Raw genomic sequence first — 10,734 nt, forward strand, 5'->3', positions numbered from 1 at the left:
CATACAAAGTAGAGTTTTTCTCTTCAAGGTGGAGCCTAGAAATTTCAATCTTCCCTTAACCTTGTTGTGTTGGAGCTGATTATAAAGGCATTCTCTGAGATATGGTGGTATACAACTGTAATCCCAGCAACTTGGGAAGTTGAAGCAGGAGGATCACAAGTTTGGGCAACTTAAGAGACATGCTATCCCCCAAAAATGTAAAAAGGGCTGGTGGCGTAGATCAGTGGTAGAGCACACCTGGGTTCAATTTCCATGGAGTTGGGAGAGAGAAAGAAAAACAAATATTTTGACCTCATCCAATAGTGGGTCATAAGACCATTTTCATTCTAGAGAGTACTGCCCCATATCTGGGAGGAAGTACAGCTGGAAAATCTGAACAGATGGGTCTTGTTGAATTTCCTCACTCAGTGTACTAGCAGTCATACCCATGCAATGAAGTCTACATAGATACCCAAAAGGACAAGGCTCAGAGAGCTTTGAGATAGCCTAGCATGTGGAGGTTCTTGGATCATGGCTCATGGTCATGAAGCTCTGCATGCCTTTTCTCATGCCGTGCCCTATGCGTCTCTCCATCTATATTCTTTGTAACATTTTTTTTATAATAATCTGGTTATATGTGGTTCTTTGAGTTTTGTGAGCTGCTCAAGCAAATTTGTGAAACCAAGAAGGGGTTCTGGTAACCTCAATTTATAGTTTATTGGTCAGATGTAGAGGTGAAAATATCAGGTTTGTGACTGGCACCTGAAGTGGGAAAGGAGGAGTCTTGGGGACTGAGCCCTCAATCTATGGGATTTGACTCTCCAGATACACTGGAAATGATATATTCAGAAGTAAATTGACTAGAGGACATCTATCTGGTGTGCTCTGCTTCAGAATAGTTTGTTTTCTGATAAGGAAAACTCCCCACACTTTTTGAGATAACAGAATTGATCTGTGTGGTGAGTGTATAGTAGGAGAAAATGAGTCAGTTTTCCTTTCTCTAATATAAGAGATGGTTTCTTAGAAGTAGTGGTGCTTCAGCTGGGACCTGAATAATAAGAAGAAAATAGCTATATGAAGATTTAGGAAATGATGTGAGGGTGATCTGCCTGTGCCATCTGTCACCCCATAGATTGCATGACTTTATTCAACTAATGTGTCTGACTAGGTGCATGTCCCCTTTCTTCCTTGCTCCTGCATGAGTGTTCCTCCCTGAAGCAGTACCCTGCATCCAATAAGGCTATCTTTCCAAATGGAGTAAGACTGGTCTCTGTCAAGGGTATAAAAGTACTGTGCTCCTGTGCTAGAAACTCTCAACCCTTTAGGAAATACAATTATAGGTAAAATAGGAAGTTAATGAAAATACATTAGGTTAGAACCTGTTCAAGATGTGTGATTGCCACTCTACAGAAAGTGGGCCAGTATTTCTTTAGGTTAAGTCGTAATTCATTAGAGATATGAGAGTTCAGATCATTTTCAGATCATTTAAGGGCTTTGAGATAGTTGGAATGATTTGCATGAAATGACTGGAGGAGTTCAAGAAGAAGAATTCCATTTATATATATATATATATATATGTATATATATGTATAACAGAATATTATGTTATATATATTAATATTATATCATATCTTCTATTCCCAATTCTAGATTCTTAGAGAATTTCAAGTGGGAAATAAAGAAAGTTGAATTGGAATATAGATTTTTAACAAATGTATTGTTCATTTTATGTTAGTCAGCTTCTTTTGCTGCTGTTACTAAAGGATCTGATCAGAACAACAGTAGAGGAGGATAAGTTTATTGGGGGGCTCACGGTTTCAGAGGTCTCAGTCCATGGACAGCTGACTCCATTCCTTGGGGCTCAAGGTGAGCTAGGACATCATGGGGGAAGAGCATGTTTTCCTGGTGACTAGTGATGCTGAACATTTCCTCATATACTTGTTGGTCATTCACTTATCTTCTTTTGAGAAATGTCTATTCAGATAATTTCTCCAAACTTAGTTGGATGATGATAATGGTGATTAGTAGTGTTAGTGTTGCCCTGGAGTTGCTTGAGTTTCTTATATAGTCTGGATGCTAATCCCTTGTTGAATGAATAATCTTCAAATATTTTCTCTTCATTCTGTCAATTATTTTCTTTGCTATGTAGAAGCTTCTTTTTTTATATAATCCTACTTATCTATCTTTTGTTGATTGTGCTTTTTGTTTCTTATTCAAAAGAAACATTGGTTATAAAAATATGTTGAAATGTTTCTGCTGTGGTTTCTTCCAGTATTTTCATAGTGTCATTGTCTTTGATCCATTTTGAGTTGATTTTTTGTATACGATAAGAGATAGGGATATAGTTTCATTCTTTTGCATATGGATATCTAGTTTTCCTATCACCTTTATTGAAGAAACTGTCTTTTCTCCAATGTATCTTTTTGATACCTTTGTCAAAGATCAGTTGACTATAGATACATGGGTTTATTTCTGGGAAGTCTATTTCATCTGTTGTTCTATATATTTTTATGGCAGTAGCATAGTGTTTTGTTACCATAGCTCTTATATATTTGCACAGTTTGATGATTTAATTATATTAATCCATGAACACAGGAAGTTATTCTGTTTTGTGTGGGGATGTGTATGTGCACATCCACCTCAATTTCTTTCATCAGTGTGTTATAAGTACTGTAGAGATCATCTATTTCTTTGGGTTAAATTTTTGCCTAGGCATTATTTTGGTAGCTTTTGTGAATGGGATTGCTTTCTTGATATATTCTTCAGCAAGTACCTTATTGAATAACGAGAATGCTAAATTTTCTATGTAGATTTTTTTATTTGTCAGTTTCACTAAATTTGTTTATCTGTTGTTCTAATCATATTTGGGGGGGAGATTCTTCAGATTTTTCCATGAATAAAATCACATTCTTTACAAACAGAGATACTATTGGCTTTCTTCTTTCCAATTTAAATAATCTTTATTTCTTTTTCCTGGTCTAATTGCTCTTAAGATGTTCATGACTATGTTAACAAATATTCTTGCCTTGTTTCAGATCTTAGCAAAACAACTGCTTTTCCCTGTTCAGTAGGATGCAGTCTGTGGGTTTGTCATATATGACTTCATTGTGATGAGATCTGTTCATTCTACACCTAATTTGCTGAGGTATTTGTGATGAAGGGAAGCTGAATTATCAAATGTTTTTTTCTGTATCTATTGAGATGATCATGTGTTTTTTGTCCTTCCTGTTGATGTGATTTGTTACATTTATTGATTTTGCATATGAAACCACTCTTACATCCCTGGAATATATCCCACTGGATTATATTTCACTGGTCCATTTTCACTTTGCACTCAGTAAATAAGAAATAAGAATAAGAAATAACAAATAAGAAATAACAAATTTAAAATCAAACTGTCAAAGTGTCCCTTAATTATATAGCAATTATTTTTGTGAAAAGATGAGTCAGTGATTTTGAAATAGATGTGTTTTTTTTAGCATTTGTTCACATTATTAATTTGAAATTGGCTGTGTTATTTGGCACATTTTTAAGATATTCAGAATATTTTTTTTTTAAGAATTTAACCAAAAAAAAAAGCTCTTAAAAATCAAAGAACATTCTGTATATTTTAAAGTCTATTTATTACTGAATTGGTCCATTTATTTTGGTATAATTTCAAGTAAGTAAAACAAGTGTCAGTTATATTTTCTAATTTAATTTTGAAGCTTTTTTAAATGATTAAGAAATTAATTATTTGAGTTCAAATAAAGGAAGATAAGACAATTTTCCCAATTTTACAGGACAATTAGTTAAAGAATATCTAATTTAGGTATATGAAATATATTTGGTCTAGCAAAAGTAATCTAGGGTGATTTTTTAAAAAATCATGTATTCAAATTTTCTGGGTAGAAAAAAAAATGAACAATTTTATGACCAATATTTTCTAACTCAACAATCTTTAATTAGACAATAGAAGATCTTATTGAGAAAAACTCTACTGAGAAAACTTCCAAATTATTTGTGAGAGTAAACATAAACTATGTATTTATTTGTCTGCAATGAGGAAAATCCCCACATCACTTAATATCCAAAGTATGTTTTCTTCATGTTTAATGATTCCAGCACACTTTAGAAAATAGTTTGTCACTCAAACCATATTTTTTACTCTGTACAAATAAAATAGACTAATTTGTAAATCAAATTATTTACATAATACTTAAGTATGTAGTACATGTCATTTTTGACCATATTTGATCCTACTAGTGAATGCCTTGGATATTTTGCAATAGTAATGAAATTGAGAGAGTTGATTATGCATACAATATTTGGATTAATACTCTGTTCAGAAATCTCTGATTTCTTCAGATTTTAGAGAATTATTTGGTGTGTGGAATCAGTAAGAGAACTTTCAGGTAATCCAAATTTGCATTTCAAAGCATTTTCTGCATCTTTTTTGTGGGTCTGCATATACATACATTGAATATTGGAAAAAGGCAAAAAGCTTATTTTATCATAGCATAGTTCATCCTGTTTGTTGTTCAGTAACTGGATGTAGCTTACGTTACTCTATCCTCATTTTGTTCATTTTATTTTAAGATATTTTAGCTCATTTTTAATGTTCCTGGGTTTATATTCAAACACATTAGGGCTTGCTCCTTCCAAGGAATGCAGTACATAGACATTAGGTAGCAACTCTACAGAAAAAATAATTATGTCCTTTAGTTGAATCGTAGTTTTCAAAAATATGAAGGAGCTCATAAATATCTTTATATTTTTGCAGAGTTCTTTTGTGTATAATTTTAATTTTTCCTTACATTCTATAATTGTGGAAGAGAATGCACCGCTGAGAATATCACAAACTAAATGATTTTTGGCTTTACAATGTATTTTTGGTTTTACGATGAAGTGAATGTAATATGCAGTCAACGGAAACTTCACTTGAAAGTTCACTTTTTTTTCCTTAGGCTAACAAAATATTGTAGAATACTCTCTGGTGAAGCTGGGTAGCACTGAGACTTAGCTCCCAGTCAGACATATAATCTTGAGGGTAAACAGGCAATGCTTTGCAGTGTACTGTGTTGCTAAGCTACACTGTTTTGTGGGTTAAATGTTGTAAATGCATTTTCAACTTACCATGGGTTTACTGGGACATAACACTGTTGTTAGTTGAGGAGTATCTATATTTAAAAACATATTTTTATCTTTATATTTTTAACCTATGTAAAGTCACTAAATATATAACTTTAAAAGTTTGCCAAATAATTATCAAAATAAAATTTGGTTTTAAAAAACTAGAATTTGTTCAAAGTTAATTATTTTTAAAGAACACTTCTTGCATTAGATTTTTGGCACTTACATCTTGCAAATTTGGGATCCTGCTGACTTTTTTTTAATGAGGAAACTGTACTTCCTGAATTATTGGCTATATCATTAAAGAATAGATGAGCTTGCATGTGGAACAAATTATTTTTTATTCTTAATTTTATATTTTCAAGAATTAGGCCAGATTTTTAAGCTCCCTGTGGTTTATGCAATCATATGTCAATAGCCATAAAAGAAACAGCTCTTGCATCTATACATAAATGGATTTATCTACTTGTTTAGCATTCAGAGAATATGGGGCTATTGTGTGCCAAAAAAGCTATAACATTTTCACAGAAAATTTAGTGTTTCTTCCTGCTGACTACTGTAATTGATGTGATAAAAATAGCAGGCCTGAACTTCAGCCTGTGTACTCAGAGGGAATTCTTCCATAGTTACATTGAATGAGGTTGGTGCCCAGCATATTTATCGTCATGGTAATATGGTGATATGTTCATATTCCTGCCCATATTAGATTGCCAAAATGCAAGAGGCAGGATATTTGCTGTATATCCATCTGTCAACCTGTCAAGTGGCTCAGAAAAGAAACCAACATATATGCCCAAAATTTTCCAGCTGCTTTTTTCCTATCTATTTAATGACTTTGAGAAAAACAGGAAGAAGAAATGAATGGGATACTATAATGTTGAAATTGAGGGTATCACGATTTATTATGTATACTATGACATCAGTATTAATATTAGAGAGATGTATGATTAGAAATTATGACGTGAATCATATTAGTTCAAGAAATTCACTGGATAATTTAATGTTCTGGTCTCATGTATGATTTTCCTGAGGACAAATTCCCATAGTATGTATATTTATCAATAAGATGTTTTAAAATATATATTAAATGCATGGGAAACTGAAAAAAAAACAAGTGTTCCTACATACATATTTGAAATTATGACTGAGCACTCCATAAATTTATACAAATAAGATTTTTAAACAATATTGAATTGTGTTTCATAGTTCTTCCAGTAATCAAATAAAATGTGAGCAACACAGTTTGTTGTATTAATGAAGAAAGGTTTAAAATAATGAGCACAAAGAAGCAGTGGACACCCTCTCAGGATGAAGATATCTACAAATATTTCAAAAGAACAACTGCAAGTGCAATCAATTCTTTTGTCACCGTATTCAGATCACAGGCATCTTTAGGGAAGTGCTACACACAGTGCTGTGTATTCCTGTTACTCCTGTCATCTAATTGGCCTCTCTGTTTTGTCAAAACTCCTTTCAATTCCTATTAGTCATGGTTTAGAATCCAATATTCTTTCAGAACTATTTGTCTGTCTGTTTTACATCAACCTATTTGCTCTAATAGTTGTATTTCTCAACACTTAGTTTACTTTCTATGTCAAGTATATCCTAGGTATATGTACTGAATTCTTTTGACTTACATGATATAAAGATCTGTGTTCTCTAATAGAATGCCTATCAAATAGTTTATGTTTGATGACCCGTAACTTATGAAGCTTGTATGAAATAAAAATAAATTTGATGGTTTTGTGTGTGTGTGTGTGTGTGTGAATCTTTCTAATTTCAGGGTTTTACAATCACGCAAATCCACAGTGAACAACTCATCCTAGGGCTCAAGTCATAAAGCATGATGAATGTGAATAAGAATCACTTTGCAATCTCTGGAACACTATTCTAACACGTACCTAGGAGGAAGAGCTCATTATTTTTCTAACCTACATATGAGGAAATTGAGCACAGGCAAGATTTGAATTCCCATGGGTTTATAGCTAAGTGATAGCCTCTGATTCAGTACAGCTGTTGTACCTTGAGGATCCATTCTCTTTCACTAGGCATGCTGCAAAGAATGTCACTCAGTGCTGTGCTGTTGAAATCAGAGTTTTGAGGCGAAACTTGATTTGCTGAGTCTGCCGGCAGGTGGGATCTGCACAAGCTGCAGGTCTCTGAAGCTGAGAAGTGTTGCAACTCTCAGTGGTGGGCCATGCCCTCCATTGTTGGAGCAGACCCCAGCAGCTCACCATCAATTTCTTCTTTCAGGGTCCTGTCTCGAGAATTTGAAGAATGTAATCCACAGACCAGGATGAGTGAGTGGAAGAGTGGGATATATTGAAGAATAGAAACAGGAACAGGACTCTTACAGTACAAGAGGGAACTGAATAGCAGGTTTTCTTCACATGAATGTGCTAATCTAGAGGTTTATACAGCACTTGGGTCATTGTTACTGGTCTAAGTTTATGCTAATTAGGGTTTGGAAAAATAATAATGCTACTGGATATCCCTGAGTCCCATTCAGATTTGCCTTACTTCCATTTTCTCCCTGCTTTGGAAAGCAGAAGGTTGAAGTCATTGAATTGCACATGCTCAGTGGAGTATCTGGCATTGCAATGCCAGGAGGACTGCTCTTCTGTCTGTAGCAGGCCTTCCCAATGTGTTCAGGCAGGGCTGCAGTGGAGTGACAGTTGGCTTGCCCCAGCCCCTCTGGGAGTCATGCTGCAGGCCCTTCCCCATGGCAGGCTCTGCATGGTGGCTGGTGCTTGCTGCCTGTACTTCAACCCACCTGGCCGCTTGCTACCACTTCTCACCAGAGACCAGTGGGCTAGCTGTACAGCTAGTAGCTGGGGAGTCCTGTAACTGTCACGGGACAATCTTGGAACCTGACCACCTCCTTTAATGTAGATTCCCCTTATCATCCACCTACTATTTAAATAACTTATTGGAAAGACAAAAAGAAAAAAATTAATATACTAGACTTGAGTATAACATTATGTGAATAATTTTAAGCAAATAGACCTTAAAATATTTAAGTAGCATTTTTTTTGTTTTTTGACATTTTTATTGTGACATTGTAATTATACATAATGGTGGGATTTCTTGTTACATACTCATACATGCACACAATGTAACAATATAATTTGGTTAATATCATTCTCCAGTATTTGTCCATTTCTTCCCCTCATCTCTCTCCTCTAGTCTATTGATCTCTCTTCAGTTTGTATGAACCCTCCCCTCACCTTTCTTTTCCTTTTTCCTCGCTAGCTTTCAATATGAGAGAAAACATGACTCTCGACTTTGAGTTTATTTTGCTTAACATGTTCACAAGTTTCATCCATTTTCCTACTAACAATTCCAGTTTTCTTTGTGACTGAATAAAACTCCATAGCATTCATATGTGTGTGTGTGTGTGTGTGTGTGTGTGTGTGTGTATCACATTTTCTCATCTGTAGATTAACACCTAGGCTCATTACATAATTTGGTTATTGAGAATTGTTCAGCTATAAACATTGAAGTGACTGTATCACTATAGTATGATATGACTAATTCTTTAGGATAAATACTGAGGAGGAATATAGCTGGGTCATAAAGTCGTTCTAACAGTTCTTCAAGTCCTTTGAAGAACTTCTATACTGATTTCCATAATTTATAATTCCACCAACACGGTAAAATGTTCCTTTTTCTCCACATCTTCTCCAACATTTATTACTGTTTTTATTCTTGATGACTGCCATTCTGTGTATGACATAAAATCTCAATGTAGTTTTGATTTGCATTTCCCTAATTGCTAATAATGTTGAACCTTTTTTCATATATTTGTTTGTCTTTTATATTTCTTCTTTCTAGAAGTGTCTGTTTAATTCATGTGTCCATTTATTAATTGGGTCATCTATTTTGTGGAGTTTTTCAAGTTCTTTATACAGTATTAATACGCCATCAGAAGTGTAGCTAGTGAAGATATTCTCCCATTCTGTAGTTCTCTCTTCACATTCTTACTTTGCTGTAGAGGAACTTTTTTAACTTGATGACATCCCATTTATTAAACCTCAGCTTTATTTTCTGAACTTTCAGGGTCATACTGAGAGTCACAGCCTGCGCCTACATGCTGGAGTGTTGACCCTATGTATTCTTGCAAAGTTTCTGGTCTCATTTCTAGGTCTTTGATATATTTGAAGCTCATTTTTTTTGCAGGGTAAGAAATAATGGTCTTGTCTCATTTTATTTTACATATGGATAATCAGTTTTCTCAGCACCGTCTTTTAAAAAAGTTGTCTTTTCTCCAATGTATGTTTTTGGCACCTTCCTCAAGCATCATATGACTAACTGTGTGGGTTTGTCTGTGTCCTCTATTCTGTACCATTGGTCTATGTGTCTGTTTTTATGCCGATACCCTGTAGTTTTTGTTACTATACCTTTGTAGTGCAATTTGAAGTTGGGTATTATAATACTTCCAGCATAAATACAATTTAAAGTAAGCTGTTTTCAGTAACTCTCAGTTAAAATACCATGACCACATCTGTAACTAAACAAATTAGATTTATGTAACTTCTGATGTATAGGTGGAAAGATTATAGATGTAATCTCATGTCTGTAATCTTCTAGGTATATGTATATATACATATAAATTACATAAACTCATTTCAATCAACTTCAATCAACTAATTAAATAACGAAATATATGTATCACAGACTACATTCCACATAGTGAGCTACATTCTGACTGACTCTAGTCATTTTGGATTAAGATGTTGAATAAGCTTCCTAATGGTTTTCATATGTAAACTTGGCCTGGTGATTAAACTTAAAATGTTTGTCATCTTTCCATGCCACTCTGTTTTATAGATATCTTACAAGCATTTCTCCTCAATGTTCTCTGATCTATGAAACAGGGAAATTACTGCATTGTAATTGTGTTTTCTCATTTGGTATTATTCTCTGACAGTTGGAAATAGAACTTTAGTGGGAGACACTGATTTAAAATGCTTCTTTACTTAAGAGTGTCTATGAAGGCCAAGTAGCAAAAGACCAAACGACCTGCCAAAGAAAGTAATAAAAACTATAGTAACTGTAGGGTAACTAAGTATTTTACACTCTGATTAATTTGAAAATTTTCCAACTGACCTCTGAGGTTGTTATTAATTAAAAATAAGCTGGGGGCAGATTTCCTTGTCCTCTTACTATAAATCATCTGTGAGGCAGTTCTCATTATTTCTATTGTCTATACCTCCTTCTCCACCTCCCTTATCCTTGCCAATATAATCTTTACAAAGTTTTAAAAAATTATATTTTTAGGTTGACAAATTAATTTTTATTTATTTGGAAATGGGGGGATTTAAAATGTTCAAATAGTGATAAAAGAGTTCATTGATTCTAAAAAGTGGATTTAAGTAAGAAATTCTTAAAAAAAATATCATCTCAAGAAGTGACATCTAGTGTTTCTGGATTCCTGACTGAATGAGCAGGACTGAATGGGTTATAAAAGTAAAAGAAAACATTTAAGGAAGAATATTATTCATAAAATATAGATGGTGAGGATTTCTTTCATATATACAGTGCAGATAGGATCAGAATTAAAAAAACCAAGCATCAACTTACAACTAGCATTCCTGAGGAGATGGAACCTTAATTACAGGATATAAACAGAACAGAAGTTGG

This window comes from Sciurus carolinensis, chromosome 9 (genome assembly GCF_902686445.1).
Source record: "Sciurus carolinensis chromosome 9, mSciCar1.2, whole genome shotgun sequence".
NCBI classification, from domain to species: Eukaryota; Metazoa; Chordata; class Mammalia; order Rodentia; family Sciuridae; genus Sciurus; species Sciurus carolinensis.